The sequence below is a fragment of the Cervus elaphus genome, chromosome 25 (genome assembly GCF_910594005.1).
Source record: "Cervus elaphus chromosome 25, mCerEla1.1, whole genome shotgun sequence".
NCBI lineage: Eukaryota > Metazoa > Chordata > Mammalia > Artiodactyla > Cervidae > Cervus > Cervus elaphus.
Genome location: NC_057839.1, coordinates 48,558,544 through 48,578,732, shown reverse-complemented (window position 1 = coordinate 48,578,732; position 20,189 = coordinate 48,558,544). Strand labels below are relative to the sequence as shown.

At 37.4% G+C, this 20,189-nt stretch overlaps 1 long non-coding RNA gene across 1 annotated transcript; it reads right to left on the bottom strand.

Annotated features, from left to right (window-relative positions):
* Positions 1-3,171: 3,171 nt before the first annotated feature.
* LOC122683895 lies at positions 3,172-13,153 on the bottom strand. Its single transcript, XR_006337863.1, has 3 exons — positions 13,001-13,153; positions 10,864-10,869; positions 3,172-3,288 (listed from the first exon to the last, which is right to left on the bottom strand). It is a non-coding gene; the product is annotated as an uncharacterized LOC122683895 (long non-coding RNA).
* Between the last annotated feature and the right edge of the window lie 7,036 nt (positions 13,154-20,189).

Sequence of the window (20,189 nt, the reverse complement as noted above, 5' to 3'; positions counted from 1 at the left end):
CTGATATATGCATACAATGGAATATTATTTGGTGACAGAAAACAATGAACTATTAAGCCACAAAAAAAAACATGGAGGAAACTTAAATGTCTACTGAAAATTGAAAAAAAAAATGTGAGTTTGAAAAGTCTACATGGTGTATTACTTCAACCATATAACATAATATATGTTATCCATTTTGCATAGTATATATACTATATTATCCAAAAGTAATTTAACTATGTTTCAACTATATTCTGAACGGGCAACACTAGAGAGAATAAAAAAGATGAGTATTTGGCAGGGGTCTGGAGAGACAAAGCAAGGGATGAATAGGTGGAGCCCAAAGGATTTTTAGGAGAGTTAATCTCTTCTGTGTGATAATGTAATGGTGGATACATGATGCAATGGTGGATACATTATATTTTGTCAAACCCTGTAAAATGTAAAACAAAGGAGTGAACCCTAAAATAAAGTATGGATTTTAGCCAATAATAACAGCAATATTTATTCATCAATTGCAGCTAGCGTACCATCCTGATATAAGGTATTAACAACAGGGGGCACTTTGAGAGCAATAGAGAGTACATGGGCACTCTCTGTTCTACATTCTGAGTTTTTGTAAACCCAAGATGGATATAAAGATTGTGGCTACTACTTTTAAAAGACAATCTTTCATTTTTTTTTTATTTTTTTTTATCCTTTTCACATTTATTAGTATGTACACACATATATATATATTTTTTATTTATTTATTTATTTTTTTTGTCATACATTGATATGAATCAGCCATGGATTTACACGTATTCCCCATCCCGATCCCCCCTCCCACCTCCCTCTCCACCCGATTCCTCTGGGTCTTCCCAGTGCACCAGGCCCGAGCACTTGTCTCATGCATCCCACCTGGGCTGGTGATCTGTTTCACCATAAATAGTATACATGCTGTTCTTTTGAAATATCCCACCCTCACATTCTCCCACAGAGTTCAAAAGTCTGTTCTGTATTTCTGTGTCTCTTTTTCCATTTTGCATATAGGGTTATCGTTACCATCTTTCTAAATATTACTCAGCCGTTAAAAAGAATTCATTTGAATCAGTCCTAATGAGATGGATGAAACTGGAGCCCCTTATACAGAGTGAAGTAAGCCAGAAAGATAAAGAACATTACAGCATACTAACACATATATATGGAATTTAGAAAGACATTCTTTTAATATGGTATGTTTCAAGAATAGATTATCACATAGCAAATGAAAACAAAGAGTTACATAGAAACCATGGATGAATTTCACAGAAGTTTGTGAAATTAAATTTTAGTGTACAGATTATACACCCTTTGATTCAATTAATATGATATAAAGACAAGCAAAACTAATCAGTTAACTTGGCCTTAGTGTTATTAACTGGGATATGGCAATAGGCAAACTGTCTGTGGTCCTGGAATTATTTTTATATTTTTTCCCCTAATTTTTAGTTATAAATATATATATATAAGATTGACTTCCCTCATAGCTCAGTTGGTAAAGAATCTGCCTGCAATGTAGGAGACCCAGGTTCGATCCCTGGGTTGGGAAGAACCTCTAGAGAAGGAAATGGCAACCCACTCCAGTATTCCTGCCTGGAGAATCCCATGGACAGAGGAGCCTGGAGGGCTACAGTCCACGGGGTCACAAAAGTCAGATATGACTTAGTGACTAAACCACCACTATATATATATATGTATATATATATATATATATATATGTATACATATATATATGCAAAATAAAAATTTCAGTGTTAGGATTAGTTCACTTGGGGGTATAGGTTAGTGGTAGAGCTTTTGACTGCAGATTAGCCCATTGTACTCATATGACTCCAATATAAAAGGAAATCACTATTAGCCTCATTCACAAAATACAATACAGTAGATCATAGTGTCACATTTTTTTTTTTCTATCAAATTAATCATGCATAAACAGCATTGAGCTGGTGTGCTAGGCAGCAGTGGAGCAGAAATTAGAGGCAGCAATATAGGAGAAATGAAAAGAGGAAACATATGAATTCAGACATATGATGATGAATAAAAAATAATTCAGTCATTTTACTTTTAAGTGGAATACTGTGGAGAATTTAAGCTACTCTGAATTGACAGGGCAGCTGGAGAAAAATGGCCACATTTATTTCTTTCATTACAAATTCCATGTTTTGTTCTCAAAAGTGACTGGTTCTAGCCAGGCACTCTAGCTGCTTATCCCCTAATATCTTCAAAATTTTAAGTTCTTATCTGAATGGCTGCTAAGCTAGTTTTTAAATGAAATTTCATTGAACAACTAGATTTTTGGTGATTAATATTAAACTAAACAATAGGAGATCATGGTAAAACATAAGAAGATGTGGTGCATATATGAAATGGAATATTACTCTGCCACAAACAAAGAATGAAATTACGTCATTTGCAGCAATGTAGATGGACCTAGATATTACCATACTGAGTGACGTAAGTCAGACACAGAAAGTTAAATACCTGATATTGCTTATATGTGGAATCTAAAAAAAAAAAAAAAGGGGGGGGTAACACATGAACTTATCTTTGCAACAGACTTAGAGGTATAGATGTAGAAAACAAATTTACAGTGACTAGTGGAGTAGGGGGAAGAGAAAATTTGATATGGAGATTGATATGTACACACTTAGGTCTTCCCTGTGGCTCAAACAATAAAGAATCTGCCTGCAATGCAGGAGACCCGGGTTTGATTGCTGCGTTGGGAAAATCCTCTGAAGAAGGGAATGGCAATCCACTCCAGTATTCTTGCCTGGAGAATCCCATGGACAGAGGAGCCTGGAAATCTACAGTCCGTGGTATTTCAAAGAGTCGGACACGACTCAAGCAACTAACACTACACTACTACTGTCGGTTCAGCTCAGTCAGTTCACTCGCTCAGTCGTGTCCGACTCTTTGCGACCCCAGGAACCACAGCACGCCAGGCCTCCCTGTCCATCACCAACTCCCAGAGTTTACCCAAACTCATGTCCATCGAGTCAGTGATGCCAGCCAGCCATCTCATCCTCTGTCGTCCCCTTCTCCTCCTGCCCCCAGTCCCTCCCAGCATCAGGGTCTTTTCCAATGAGTCAACTCTTCGCATGAGGTGGCCAAAGTATTGGAGTTTCAGCTCCAGCATTGGCCCTTTTAATAAATATTCAGGGTTGATTTCCTTTAGGACTGACTGGTTTGACCTCCTTGCTGTCCAAGGACTCTCAAGAGTTTTCTCCAGTACCATAGTTTGAAACCATCAATTCTTCAGCATTCAGCATTTTTTATGGTTCAAATCTCACGTTCGTACATAAATACTGGAAAACCACAGCTTTGACTAGACAGACCTTTGTTGGCAAAGTGATGTCTCTGCTTTTTAATATGCTGTCTAGTTTTTTCATAGATTTTCTTCCAAGGACCATGTGTCTTTTAATTTTGTGGCTGCAGTCACTATTTGCAGTGACTTTTGTAGACCAAGAAAATCAAATTTGTCATTGTTTCCACTTTTTCCCCATCAATGTGACATGAAGTGATGGGACTGGATGTCTTTTTTTTTTTTTTTTTTTGAATATTCAGTTTTAAGCCAGCTTTTTCACTCTCTTCTTTCACCTTCCTCAAGAGGCTCCTTAATTCTTCTTCACTTTCTGCCATTCAGGTGATATTATGTACATATCTGAGGTTGATGTTTCTCCTGGCAATCTTGGTTTTAGCTTGTGAGTCATCCAGCCCAGCATTTCACATGATGTACTCTACATATAAGTTAAATAAGCAAGGTGACAATATATAGCCTTGAGGTACTCCTTTCCCAATTTTAAGTCAGTCAGTTATTTCATGTCTGGTTCTAGCTATTGTTTCTTTTTTTTTTTTTTTTTCATTTATTTTTATTAGTTGGAGGCTAATTACTTTACAATATTGTAGTGGGTTTTGTCATACATTGACATGAATCAGCCATGGATTTACATGTGTTCCCCATCCCAATCCCCCCTCCCACCTCCCTCTCTACCCGACCCCTCTGGGTCTTCCCAGTGCACCAGGCCCGAGCACTTGTCTCATGCATCCAACCTGGGCTGGTGATCTGTTTCACTATATGGTTCTAGCTATTGTTTCTTATCCTGCATACAGGCTTCTTAGGAGAAAGGTAAGGTTATCTGGTATTCCCATCTCTTTGAGAACTTTCCACAGTTTGTTGTGATCCATACAGTCAAAGGATTTAGCACAGTCAATGAAACAGAAGTAGGTGGGTCTTTTTTTTTTTTTTTTCCCCTTGCTTTTTCTATGATCCAGTGGATGTTGGCAATTTGATCTCAGGTACCTCTGGCTTTTCTAACTCCAGTGTGAACACCTGGGAGCTCCAGTGTGAGCACTCCGAAGTCTATTTTGAAGGATTTTGAGCATAATTTTGTTAGTTATTGCATGAAGGTAAGGGCTTCCCTGATGGCTCAGATGGTACAGAATACACCAGCAGTGCAGGAGACCCAGGTTCTATCCCTAGGTTAGGGAGATCCTCTGGAGAAGAGACTCTCCACTCCAGTATTCTTGCCTGGAGAATCTCATGATCAAAGGAGCCTTGTGGTCTACAGTCCACGGGGGTCACAAAGAGTCGGACATGACTGAGTAGCTACGCACAGCATACACAGTGGATAGCACAGGGAAATCTACTCAGTATTCTGTAATGACCTGTAAGGGAAAATAATCTAAGAAAGAGGGGGGAATATAATATGTATGGGTATAACTGATTCATTTTGCTGTACCCATGCAACTAACACAAAACTGTAAATCAACCATGCTCCAATAAAAAGCATAGCTTAAAAAAAGAAAAATATTTCCGTATGGAAAGCATCAAATTTATATTAAAAAACACCATTTTTTCACATATAAACCTAGGCTTTTTTAGCATAATATTCAAGAGAAAACATTGAGTGCTGGAATATCTCACAGGTGGCTTTTTTTGAGACCATGCCAAAAATTAAAAAAAAAAAAAAACTTTAAAAGATCTTCTAAATACATTAATGATAAATTTTATTATTAAAAATGTTCCTACATATATAGAATAATGCTTATGAAGCATGTTTTAAAGTGTCTGCTTAGAAATTCTTGTTTCATGCTGATATATACTCTCTGGCACTTATCTATCTGTCACGGTGGAACATTGTGACATTTAGTCTGCTCTCTTGATGCATGGCCTATTTGATTTGGATTTTCAAGTACCTCGCCCAAATAGAATTTAGATGGTGCTTTTAATCACCATCCAGTCCTGACATTTTATTACATGATTCTGGTGAACTCTTCCTCCTCCTTTTCGATGAGTGATATATGAGGTTTTCTTATGGCAGAGAATGAAAAGATTCTTTATAAATTTCATCTCGAATACAAGACTCTTCAGTTAATACATATTTCATAGGCTATAGCACTGTAGCCGACAATCTACCTTTTCTTGGAGTTTCTTCCTGTCAGTTTCACATTTGGAAGTTACTTTGATGATCTCCTGTTTCATGATGTCATAATCCAAGAATTATATAGCTATACATATATGGAATGGTGAACTATTAAACATTTTATCTGTCTTCTCAAAATATGCCAACAGCTATTTGTCAGAGAACATCTAGAAAGCTATTAACAGCACAAACTAAAAATTAGAGAGAATGAAAGAAAGTTAGAATCTTGTTAAAAAAGAAATTATTACTTTGGAGTCTTGTGATAATTAACGTGGAAAAATACATTATTTCCATGTTGAATTTATTCAGTATGAAAAATCACTAATTTCTAAACTACTTATATTAAGTATCAATACTTAATGTTAATTGTCGTTATATGGTAGAATCAATGCCCAACTTAGTTTTACTTCGTTCAGAGTGTTTTGGCTATGGCCCTAAGTATATAGTCGCAAATTTGTTTTCAGTTAATTTGCTATTACCCAAACATTTTAAAAATCATCCTAAAAATCCTACCAAAATGCATGTTAGCACATTTTTAGGGATTTAATTGAAACAATAGGTAATTTCATGTAACAAAATGTGCTTCCAATACATTTATCAGCAAACATCATTTCTTTATACCTAATTTTAGACCTTCATAACAACATATTAAAAAGAAATCACTGCATGCTGGCATATCTAACTAGTGGTTTTCCTTGAGATTATGCCAAAAAATAAAGCAAATTAGACACTACAAACACATCAATGATAAATAAAGCCATTAAAAATTTCCCCACTTATAGGATAATGCTCATGGAGAATTGCTATTTTTACAATATTTAAATATCCAAACTTTCAATATTAAAACTTCCAACCCATAACTGTACTATATTCATAGAGCAAAGAAAATAAAGCAAAAATAAACAAATAGGACCCTATTAAACTTAAAAATTTTGCACCACAAAAGAAACCATCAAGAAAAGACAACCTATTGAATAGGAAAAAATATTTGCAACTTATATCACTGATAAGAAGCTAATATCAAAAATATATAAGCAATTCATACATCATAAAAAAAAAATGACCTGACGAAAAATAGGTGTGAGAACTATATGGACACTTTTCCAAGGAGGAAATGCAGACAACCAATAAGCATGTGAAACATGCTCAACCTTGCTAATCATCAGGGAAATGTAAATCAAAACCACAATTAGATATCACTTTGTACCTGTTATGTGGATGTTAGGAAAAGGAACAAATATAAATATTGGTGAGGATGTAGAGAAAAGATAAACTTTGTACATTGTTGGTGGAATATAAATTGGCACAGCCAATTTGTGAAACCACAGGATGAAGGATTTTCAAAAAACTAAAAATAGACCTACCATAGTACTAGTTGTTTTAGTCACTCAGTCGTGACTGACTATTTGTGACCCCCATGGACTGTAGCCCACCAGATTCCTCTGTCCATGGGATTTTGCAGGTAAGAATACTGGAGTGGGTTACCATTTCCTTCTCTAAGACCTACCATATGACCCAGAAATTTCACTCTTGGAAATAGATCAGAAAAAAAAAAAAAAAAAAAACTAGTTCAAAAAGATACATGCACCTCAATGTACATAGCAATATTATTTACAGTTGTGAAGATGTGGAATCAATCTAAGTGCCCATCAACAGAGAAATGGATGAAGAAGATGTGATATATATTCAGGGGAATACTACTCAGCCATAAAAAATTATGTTTTGGCAGTTGCAGCATAATCATGGCTGGATCTGAAGGGCATTATGCTAAGTGAAGTAAGCCAGACAGAGAAAGGCAAATACAGTATGACATCACTTATATGTGGAAACTAAATAATAGAACAAACTAGTAAATATAACAGAAAACAAGCAGACTCAGATATAGAGAAGAAACTAGTGGTTACCAGTAGAGAGAGGGAAGGAGGGGAGTACAATAAAAGGGTAGGGAATTAAGATGTATAACCTACCATGTTTAAAATAAGCTACAAGGATATATTGTACAACACAGAGTAAAAGCACATTATCTTATAATAACTATAAATAAAATATAACCATTAAAATTGTGAACCACTATACTGTATACTCTGGAGAAGGGAATGGCAATACACTCCAGTTTTCTTGCCTGGAGAATCCCATGGACAGAAGGGACCCTGGTGGGCTACTACAGTCCATGGGCTCTCAAAGAGTTGAACATGACTTTTACTCACTCACTCATACTGTATACTTATAATTTGCGTGATATATATCAGCTATACTACAATAAATAAATAAACAGTTTCTATATTCTTGGAAAGATAGCCTACATGTATTAAAGCTCATAAAATAAAATAATCTTAATTATGTTTTCCAATCATTCTGTATCAAATAACCCACATTCATATGAAGCTACAGTTTACTCATGAAACTTATAGTGAGTAATGCATTTTAGTGTCTTTTCCTTTTCCAATCTTTTTATCATCTTTGCTGGGGTTTCAGTTCAAATATTGTGCACATATTTATTTTTTTTCTTCTAATTGAGATTTGCTACTAATTTTTATGCCATGTATACCTTATTAGATATGCAATTTCCAAATATTTTCTCCTGCCTTATATCCTTTCATCTTTTTACAATTTTTTTGTTTGTTTGTTTAGATCGTTCATCCAGTCAAGAATCCAGGTGCGTCAGATGGTAAAAAAAAAAAAAAAAATCTGCCTGCAGTGCAGTAGACCCAGGTTCGATCCCTGGGTTGGGAAGATCCCCTGGAGAAGGAAATGACAACCCACTCCAATATCCTTGCCTGGAGAATTCCATGGACAGAAGAGCTTGGCAGGCTACAGTCCATGGGGTCACACAGAGTTGGATATGACTGAGGGACTAACACTTTCTTTCTTTCATCTCATCAGTGTATGTACAGAACATTTAAGATACACTTCTGCTGGTGATTCTAGAGTTTTCAAAAATATGGAATGAAGCCTTATAGCAATTCTTCAGGTGAGAGGAAAACAAGTGAATTCTTACAAAAGTCATGCAGCTTCAACTTTTCCTAGAATATATTTTCTCCTAACAGAGGCCCAGACACCTTGCTAGCATGGTTGCTTTATTTTCTCATTCAGTTAGTGGTCTCTGCTCTACTTATGTTGTAATAATTGGGTTAAGATGTCCCTACTCCACTTCTCCAATCCTGCACGAATGCTAAGTACTAAATGCCTAGATATTAGGGCCAATATCAGGAGCAATAACACCTAGTTTCTGTGACTTAAATTTACCAGTTTTTCCACTGACCTAATGGTCATTCTTTAAGTTTAAAATAAAAGAAGACTGTTCATTAATTCTGTTTTTCAGTTTTTAAAATATCTTTTTGTTGTGGACCATTTTTAAAGTCTTTATTGAATTTGTTACAAGATTGCTTCTGTGTTATGTTTTAGATTTTTGGCCATGAGGCATATGAGATCTTAATAATAGCTCCCCAGCCAGGGACTGAACCTGCATCCCCTGTATTGGAAGGTGCAGTTTTAAACACTGGATCACTAGGGGAATCTTCTCTTTTTTTTTTTTTTTTTCCATTCTTGAGCTAAGCAATGCTTTTGAAATTGTTAGTATAATTTATTAAACATTATTGTGAATTTTTGCATGTATGTATTTTATCAATCAGACATTAATGCTTATAGTGCTTTCTTCAATCAATTCATTATTTTTGATGTTTTAACATTTGTAAATAACATTTGATTTTATAACATTTTTTAAAGTATTAATTTTAAATTACATTGCACTGTAATCAAGGACTGTTCTCTCTGTGATGCTTATTCATATGGATCTTTTAAATAATTTCTTCACGATCAACTTTTCAGTAAATATTTTATGAATGTTACATGTAACCCCAAAAGGAAACACTAGTTTTAAGTTGTTAATTGAGTCATTCAGTTGCTATATACACTTACTAAAATGTGTTTGCTTGATATGTCTGTCTCTGAAATACTTGTTCACAAATGTTCCAATGTGGTGGTGATTTCCCAACTACATAACATTTATAAATTCTTTTGTATATACATATATATGTTTATATGGACTTCCCCAGTGACTCAGAGGTAAAGAATATGCCTGCCAACGCAGTAAACCCAGGAGACGTGGGTTTGATCCCTGGGTGAGGAAGATCCCCTGGAGGAGGGCAAGGAATTCCACTCCAGTATTCTTGCAAGGAGAATTCCAGGATGCAAAGAGCCAGGCACAACTGAAGTGACTGAACATGCAGACACATATATGTGTATATTTGCTTTGTGTATTTTAGAGGTTAGTTTGCAATATTCATACAAAGATATAATTGCTGTAATTCTTTACCACAACTGCTTTTAGTTCATTAACTTTGTATTAATATCATTAATAACTAATTGGAAATAATTTTGTTATTAAATTCCAAATAATTGAAAAGTAAAAGTACATTTAATTACTTAAATAATTATGAAATTCATCCTAATTGCTAGATTTTTTAGTATCTACAAATAGACCATAATAAAACATTATTGTCCTCTATTTAGTGTTTCTACATGAGATTTGTGCTTTGCTTGACATAATTTTTCATCACCCTACTTTCAGGCTTCCAAGGTTATCATGTTTTAGATTTGTATCACAGGTATTGCTAGATCTTCTTTAAACAACCAAATCTGAAGTTAGGTGACATTTGGTGGCTATGCTTACCCTATTTACATTAATACAACTTATTAATGTATTTATTTTTTCTTTTTTTTAATTAATGTATTTAGATTTGTGTTTATTATCTCATTTTTAACAATCCGATATTTTGATGGCAGTTACTATTGCCATCAAACCTATGGCCTAACTGTCATTTCCCCTTTAAATTAATCACAGGTTGCCAACTAATACTCCTTTTAATGTCAGGATCCATATGATAGGCAGAGGCACCTTAGTAGAGAAACAAGTGTAGCCAATGCCACCCTTCCTCTTTTCTCCTAATCCTAGTAAGGGCAAAGAGCCTGAAGTTCCCTCAACCCTCACAGAGACATCAACCCCAGACAGCGATAGACAGCTACAGTCTGAGGGAGGCGGGGTGGAGTGGATAACTTCATTTCTTGATGTAGATTCACTGAATAGTCAAACTGATGTCAGCATCTTCCTTTTGCCAGATTTCCACATTTCCATTATCTTTCAACACATCACATTTTTATAATGACTATACAGCAGTAGGTAAACTCAAACTTCTTCCACTGGAACTTGACAAAGTTAAGACTAATAAGACAAATTACTCTTTTCTCCAGAATCTATTCCTTCAGTGTTTCCTATCTTACAGACTGTCACGTGCGTGCCTGCCAAGTTGCATCAATCATGTCTGACTCTATGCTACCTCACGGACCATAGCCCACCAGGCTCTTTTGTCCATGAGGATTCTCCAGGCAAGCGTGCTGCAGTGGTTTGTTAAGAGATGTTACCCACCCAGGATCAAACCTGTGTCTCTTATGTCTCATGCATTGGCAGGTTGGTTCTTTACCACTAGCATCACCTGGGAAGTCCATCTTACAGACTGGTACCAACATCAATTCATCCACAAGCAGAAACCAAAGCATCAATTTCTGTTACCCACTCCCATGATCTCCTAGTCAATTTGCTACTGAGTTCATTCAGGTCAAGTTTATTCTACACTTGACTTCATCCTTGCGTCTGCATTCTGCCCTTCATTTTTGTAACAGTTTTCTAATTTACTCTCCACTTTCCAGCTAGTCCCCTTCATATACATCTGATATTGCTGTAAGAATACTTGCTACAAAATTCTGCATTACTCATGTCAGCCCTATTTTTAAATTAATCATGTGACCTCCCACTTGATTTCAATGTTAATTTCACACTCCTTGTCTTAAACATGTAATTCCTCCACACACATATCTCTGTTTAGCTGTCCTTTCTAAGCCCACCTTTACTGTACATGCTGACATATCTCTAGTTGTATTACAGAAATAATCATCTTCTCTGGATGTTGGATGATTTAACACTTCTTCATCTAAATATATGGTATTATTTCAGAAATAGATTATCTTTTTCTGTACTGTTTTTTATAAATTAAACTTAATCATCTCAATCTTTCTCCAAAATCCAGCATCAGCATGAATTTCTGCAAGTCTTCCTGGAAACTCTCTTCAAAGTTCCTAGATGCTCCTTTCTAATGTCTGTGCAATCTCACTTTAAAATTGTTGTCATTGGCTGATATTTCTGTCTCTTGTTCTAACTAGATATCTGAGTTCAGTCTTAATATATTCTTCTGAATTATCTCCCATCTGCATTGTAGAAGAAACTACTAACTGCACCGCATCATCTATTTTATTAATTTGGAGACGTGGCCACAGGTCGAGCTTATAGGAAAGAAGAAAAATAAGAGGAGATCTAGTGTAGATATCTGTGATATCTGCTCATGTAGATTTTCAAAGTTTTTTGAGCTTTTGGGAACCACCCAGACTCATCTCCTAAACACTATTTCCTGTATATAATTGAATGTCATTAAGCATATCCAGTTTTAAATTTATGAAAGTATTTATGAATGTATAAAGGTACAGATTTTGTATATAGGTATTTATTTGTTTTGTGAATAAGATAACAAGCACTACATAATGAGTTGTTGGTGGTGGTTTAGTCCTTAAGTTGTGTCCGACTCTTGTGACCCCAAGGACTGTAGCCTGCCAGGCTCCTCTGTTAGCTTAATGATTTGGGGTTTCATTGTATTAGTTTCCTTATTGCTACTGTAAAAATCAGTACAAAATTAGTGACATAAAAAAAACGCAAACTTATTTTCGTAGAGTTTTGGATGTCAGGATTCCAAAAATCAAGGTGTTGACAGGGCTGTATCCATTTTGGAGGCTTTAGTGGATAATCTGTTTTCTTGCCTTTTCTAACTTTTAGAGGGCATCTGCATTCTTTGGCTCATGGAACCACCCTTCACCTTCAAAATCAGCTGGGTAGAACCTTCTAATCCCCCCACTCTCTCTTTTTTTGTTTTTTCCTGACTTGAAACTTTGGGCTTTTGCTCATTAAGATCTTTATGAGTACATTGGGCCTACCTGGATAATTCACAGCAACTTTTTCATCTCAATATCCTTAACTTTATTGTACATACAAAGCTCTTTTATGTATTAAGGTCTTTCATGTGTTAACACATAAGGTAACATCAGTTCAGTTCAGTTCAGTAGCTCAGAGTCGTGTCTTACTCTTTGTGACCTCATGGACTGCAGAACGCCAGATTTGCCTATCCATCACCAGATCCCAGAGTTTACTCAAACTCCAGTCCATTGAGTTGGTGATGCCATACAACCATCTCATCTTCTGTCATCACCTTCTCCGCACACCTCCACTCTTTACCAGCATCAGGGTCTTTTCAAATGAGTCTGCTCTTCACATTAGGTAGTCAAACTATTGGATTTTCAGCTTCAACACCAGTCTGTCCAATGAATATTCAAGACTGATTTCCTTTAGAATGGACTGGTTGGATCTCCTTGCAGTCCACAAGACTCTCAAAAGCCTTCTCCAACACCACAGTTCAAAATCATCGATTCTTCTGTGCTCAGCTTTCTTTATGGTCCAACTCTCATATCCATACATGACTACTGGAAAAACCATAGCCTTGAATAGATGGGCATGTGTTGGAAATGTAATGTCGCTGTTTTTTAACATGCTGCCTAAGTTGGTCATAACTTTCTTTCCAAGGAATAAGTTTCTTTTAATATCATGGCTGCAATTACCATCTGCAGTGATTTTGGAGCCCAATAAAATAAAATAAAGGCTATCACTATTTCCACTGTTTTCCCCATCTATTTGCCATGAAGTGATGGGACTGAATATCATGATCTTAGTTTTCTGAATGTTGGGCTTTAAGGTAACTTTTTCACTGTCTTCTTTCATTTTCATCAAGAGGCTCTTTAATTCTTCATTTTCTGTCATAAGGGTGGTGTCATATGCATCAGTCAGTTCAGTTCAGTCGTACAGTTGTGTCCGACTCTTTGCAACCCCGTGAATCGCATCATGCCAGGTCTCCCTGTCCATCACCAACTCCTGGGGTTTACCCAAACTCAAGTCCATTGAGTCAGTGAAGCCATCCAACCATCTTATCCTTTGTCGTCCCCTTCTCCTCCTGCCCTCAATCTTTCCCAGCATCAGGGTCTTCTCAAATGAGTCAGCTCTTTGCATCAAGTGGCCAAAGTATTGGCGTCTCAGCTTCAACATTAGCCCTTCCAAAGAACACCCAGGACTAATCTCCTTTACGATGGACTGGTTGGATCTTCTTGCAGTCCAAGGGACTCTCAAGAGTCTTCTCCAACACCACAGTTCAAAAGCATCAATTCTTCGGCACTCAGCTTTCTTCACAGTCCAACTCTCACATCCATACATGACACTGTAAAAGCCATAGCCTTGACCAGACGGACCTTTGTTGACAAAGTAATGTCTCTGCTTTTTAATATGCTATCTAGGTTGGTCATAACTTTCCTTCCAAGGAGTAAGGGTCTTTTAATTTCATGGCTGCAGTCAGCATCTGCAGTGACTTTGGAGCCCCAAAAAATAAAGTCAGCCACTATTTCCACTGTTTCCCCATCTATTTGCCATGCAGTGATGGAACCGGATGCCATGATCTCAATTTTCTGAATATTGAGCTTTAAGCCAGCTTTTTCACTCTCCTCTTTCACTTTCATCAAGAGGCTCTTTAGTTCTTCTTCACTTTCTGCTATAAAGGTGGTGTCATCTACATATCTGAGGTTATTGATATTTCTCCCGGCAATCTTGTGCTTGTGCTCCACTCCAGCCCAGCATTTCTCATAATGTACTCTGCATATAAGTTAAATAAGCAGGGTGACAATATACAGCCTTGATGTACTCCTTTTCTTATTTGGAGCCAGTCTGTTGTCCCATGTCCAGTTCTAACTGTTGCTTCCTGATCTGCATACAGATTTCTCAAGAGGCAGGTCAGGTGGTCTGGTATTCCCATCTCCTTCAGAATTTTCCGCAGTTTATTGTGATCCACACAGTTAAAGGCTTTGGCATAGTCAATAAAGCAGAAATAGATGTTTTTCTGGAACTCTTTTGATTTTTCAGTGATCCAGCAGATGTTGACAATTTGATCTCTGGTTCCTCTGCCTTTTCTAAAATGAGCTTGAGCATCTGGAAGTTCACGGTTCACATATTGTTGAAGCATGGCTTGGAGAATTTTGAGCAGTACTTTACTAGCATGTGAGATGAGTACATTTGTGTGGTAGTTCGAGCATTCTCTGAACTGACCTTTTCCAGTCATGTGGCCACTGGTGAGTTTTCCAAGTTTGCTGGCATATTTAGTGCAGCACTTTCACAGCATCATCTTTTATGATTTGGAATAGCTTAACTGTAATTCTATCAGCTCCACTAGCTTTGTTCATAGTGATGCTTCCTAAGGCCCACTTGACTTCATATTCCAGGATGTCTGGCTCTAGGTGAGTGATCAGACTATCATGATTATCTGTGTCATGAAGATCTTCTTTGTACAGTTCTTCCATTTATTCTTGCCACCTCTTCTTAATGTCTTCTGCTTCTGTTAAGTTCATGCGATTTCTGTCCTTTATTGAGCTCATCTTTGCATGAAATATTCCCTTGGTATCTCTAATTTTCTTGAAGAGATCTCTTGTCTTTCCCATTCTATTTCTTTCTTTGTTTCTTTGCAGTGATCCCTGAGGAAGGCTTTCTTTTCTCTCCTTGTAATTCTTTGGAACTCTGCATTCAAATGGGTATATCTTTTCTTTCTCCTTTGCTTTTAGCTCTTCTTTTCACAGCTATTTGTAAGGTCTCCTCAGACAGCCACTTTGCTCTTTTGCATTTCTTTTTCTTGGGGAAGGTCTAGATCCCTGTTTCCTGTACAATGTCACGAACCTCCATCCATTTCTCATTAGGCATTCTATCAGATGTAGTCCCTTTAATCTTATTCTCACTTCTACTGTATAATCATCAGGGATTTGATTTAGGTCATACCCAAATGGTCTAGTGGTTTTCCCTATTTTCTTCAATTTACGTCTGAATTTCGCAATAAGGAGTTCATGATCTGAGCCACAGTCAGCTCTCAGTCCTGATTTTGCTGACTGTAAAGATCTTCTCCATCTTTGGCTGCAAAGAATATAATTAATCTGATATCAGTGTTGGCCATCTGGAGATGTCCATGTGTAGAGTCTTGTGTTGTTGGAAGAGGGTGTTTGCTATGACTACTTCGTTCTCTTGGCAAAACTCTATTTGCTTTGCCCTGCTTAATTCTGTACTCCAAGGCCAAATTTGTCTGTTACTCCAGGTATTTCTTGACTTCTTACTTTTACGTTCTAGTTCCATATAATGAAAAGGACATTTTTTTGAGGTGTTATTTCTAGAAGGTCTTGTAGATCTTCATAGAACCACTCAATTTCGGATTCCTCAGCATTACTGACTGGGTCATAGACTTGGATTACTGTGATATTGATGGTTTGCCTTGGAAACGAACAATCATTCTGTTGTTTTTGAGATTGCATCCAAGTACTGCATTTGGGCTCTTTTGTGGACTATGATGGCTACTCCATTTCTTCTTAGAAATTCTTGCCCACAGTAGTAGATATAATGGTCATCTGCATTAAATTCACCCATTCCAGCCCATTTTATTTCACTGATCCCTAAAATGTTGACATTCACACTTGCCTCTCCCAATTTGCCTTAATACATGGGCCTAACATTCCAGGTTCCTATGCAATATTGTTCTTTACATCATCAGACCTTCCTTCCATCACCAGTCTCATCCATAACTGGGTGTTGTTTTTGTTTTGGCTCTGTCTCTTCATTCTTCTTGGAATTAATTCTCCACTGATCTCCAGTAGCATATTGGGCACCTATCAGCCTGGGGAGATCATCTTTCAGTTTTCTACCTTTTTGCCTTTTCATACTGTTCATGGGGTTCTCAAGGCAGGAATACTGAAGTGGTTTGACATTCCCTTCTCCAGTGGACCACATTGTGTCAGAACTCTCCACCATGACCCGTCCTTGGGTGGCCCAATACAGCATGGCTCATAGTTTCATTGAGTTGGACAAGGCTGTGGTCCATGTGATTAGATTGGCTAGTTTTCTGTAACATATTCACAAGCAAATCCAAGTATGAGTCAGACAACATTTCAAATGGAGAATGGTTTGTCAATAGAAAAGGGCATGGCCTTACTCCCAAATTCTGATTTAGGACTCATAATCTCTCTGGGGTTTGTCAAGGCGCCATGGAAATTATCTCTCTGACACAGACACCTGCAATAACAATAGGTTTCTGGGTCATGAGGCCCAAGTGGCAGGTCAGTTTGCACAGCAACCTGGATTTATTACAGGGCCCTTCTTGTTCTTGGCTCAACTCAAAATCAGCAGCCTTTCAAATTGTCCAGGAAGCAGATTGGAATAGGATGGACAAATGTGGCATACATTGCCTTCAACATCCATAAACATGATCCACTAAATATTGTGCCTATTTGTTGATAGTGATTGTTGAAAGGGGAAATATTTTTCTTTCTCTCTAGAGTATAAGAAAAAAAAAGACCACTTGAATCCAAGATACTTCATCAATTTTACAGATGTGTCAATATAGAGAGGTTTATTTATGAACCTTTAGCATCCTCTATTTTACTAAGGATCTAGGATGCTGGCTACTTCCTGTGCATTTGTTTTGGAATGATCATGCTATCAGGACTATAATGGACCAGTGCCTTATTCTGTGCAGTACCCACACCTGTCCCTACTCCAGAATATTTTATGACAGAGAGCTGGGGAGTTGACATAACTCTGAAAAAAGACAGGAAAGGTATGATCTTGTATTTATCATGTGCCAGCCAACTGCATATGTTTTCCTTGGCTGGCACAGATGGGGGGAAAGTGCATTTCTATTTCAATAGCTGTATACCAGGTGTCAGGGTCTGTGTTAATTTTCTCCAGGGGAGGCATCGTATCTGGAATGCAGCTGTGATTGGAATCACCACCTAATTACGTGGGTGACAACCGACCGTCATTCTCCTTGACACATCTGGCTTTACACTGTCCAAACAGGCATGTTAAATGGGAATGTGGTAGAAATTAGCACTCTTGCATATTTCAGGTCATTGATGGTGGCAGTAATCTTTCTGATTCCCCTAGGGGTGTGATATTTTTGCTTTGTTTTGTTTTCTAGGAAGTCAGTATTTTGCAAGTGCAATTCCAGTGGATCTACTAGGTCCTTCATACCATAACAGAACTTTCTCCATGGGTCAGAAAAACAATGTGGGGGTTTTGATAGTTCTTTTCTTGTTTCTGTACCCTATATATGTTTGGGGTTGAGAGAAATAGCCATAGAATGGGTCTAAGATTGCCCTGGAGGTGAATTGGGTCAAGGCTCCACTTGACCAGACCTCTAGACCTCCATAACCTCATCATTAGTTTTCAGAAACAGTTAAAGTCAGGAGACAATAATCCCTATAGCTAGTTAGTTAATGTTAGTCACCCAGTCATGTCTGATTCCTTGTGACCACATTGACTGTAGCCATTCCCTCCTTCCAAGAGATCATCCTGACCCAGTGATCAAACCTGGGTCTCTTGCATTTCAGGCAGATTCTTTACCATCTGGGCCAAAATGGAAGCCCAATAATCCCTACAAGATTTTCTATTTTCCTTCCTTCTGAGATGGTTTGAAGGAAGATTCAGGGCATATATCTGTGACCATACCGTAACATTCTTCCTAAAGTGGATTCTAGTTTAGCCTCAATCATGATGCTATAGGGCTATAAAGTGACTTTACCTTTGAAATGGGTTAAGGTCATGAATTTGTACTAGGATGATTTAAGTTAGGTTTCTCTCTCCTATATCTTGTTTTTTTTTTTTTTTTCTTCTTACATATGTCAATATACACCCTGTTAACTTGGCAATCTCATTCATTTCTAAACTTCACCAAAGGAATTTGTTTTGGAATGCTCAGCACCCTATATCCTTGAAGATCAAAAAACAAATAACTCTCAATATTTAGTTTATGGATATAATTGTTCTATCATATTTCTGAAATTAACGGCTACTACCCAGCCTCTGCCTATTAAGAAAAACATTATTCCCATTTGGATCACCTCTGAGTGCCTGTGTAATATGTTCCATCATCAGAGCAATCTTTAAATTTTCTAAAGTATTGACACTATGAGGAGAATGATGTAGCCATGGCCACTCACTCTTACATAGCTTCTTGGGCAATGGCTCTTGGATTACTAATTGTATAAACTTGCACGGCAGTCACTTGGAAGGGAAATACTCCTTATGATGATCCTGTTTCTGCTTGTGACTTGTTGCTTGCTGTTATGTCTACCAATGGTTACCATGTCTCCAAACCAAAATTTCCTCAACATAGGAATATTCAAAGCCAATAGTGCTTATTTCTAAACTCTGATGGCTAGATAGTCATCAGACAGTCCCTCTCTAGGACAGGAGGAATGATGGACCACTTGAACTGCAGTGTCTGGGCTCAATTTTACTTAGTTTTGGTCACAGCCCATGTATCACAGAAGCCTATGCCAGGGCCCCTTTTAACCTCTTATGTCTTTGACTTTGGTATTTATTATTCAGGCCAGAACTTCGGTTTGTCTGGACGCTTTCAGTGACCCATACAGAGGAAAAGTTAAGGTTAGACTCTCCCATGGTAGGGAAATGGTACCCTGTCTCATTGGTAATGACACTCAGGTTAGGGGAGTAGCTACTTTGACTTCTTTGCTGCCATATATTTCACCTCTGTTACAGTAAAATACAGGATCCTAAGGCCTTTAGGAGTACTGTTGGTTATACCCTTGGAGACCAGTGGATCAGTGTTTAATCCAAAAGGGGTTGCTGGGGCAAAAGAATTAACTCATCCTTGTATTTCTCATTCCAACTCCAACACACATCAAAGTTATCCAGTTGCTAGACAATTCAAGAACCCAGCCAGTGTGCCTGGGCCTTAGTGAGTACCTTCAAGTTACACCAAGGGACTGATTCTTCCAACAAAGGAACTACCTATGCTCTCCCAAGGAAAGCATGCTATAGTTGTCTAAGTACAAATCTTTGTTCCTGTACTTAGCCTAAGTACAAATGCTTAGACCCATTCCCTTTAGAATGAGAGAGATAACTGGGCTCCTTCTCTCTCTCCCATTTCCTAAAAGTTCCTAGGATACACATAGAAGTTTTGCACAAGAAGCTATCAAACAAAACCTAGATACAGGAGAGGAAATTTTAAACATTAAAAATAACTTATGTGTATGTGTATAATTTGGAACAATTGAAAATATTTACTAGAAGAATTTGTAAAACATAAAGATAACAAGGGCACTGATTAGCTGCTGTGCCTCTACAATAGAGATTCTAAATTACATTTAACATGTGCCAAAAGGGGTCTTTCCTGGTGGCTCAGATGATAAAGAATCTGCCAGGTTCTATCCCCTGGAGAAGAGAATGGCAACCCACTCCAGTGTTCTTGCCTGGAAAATTCCAAGGACAGAGAAGCTTGGCAAGTTAGAATCCATAGGTTTGCAAAAAGTCAGACAAAACTCAGTGACTAACACACAAAATGCACCAACAGATAAGGCTTCATAGATTAATTAATCCTGGGGTTCAAGTTCAAGTTCAACCTTGGGATCTCATTGAATTTAAGCATAGTGCCTCCTATAAGTTGTAGAGGATGATTAACTATGTTAGAGAAAACTAAGTATACCTCACTTATCTATGGCTTTTGCTAAAAATCACATTGTCCTATAATAGTCTATCTTGAGCATAAACAGTATGACACAATGAATACT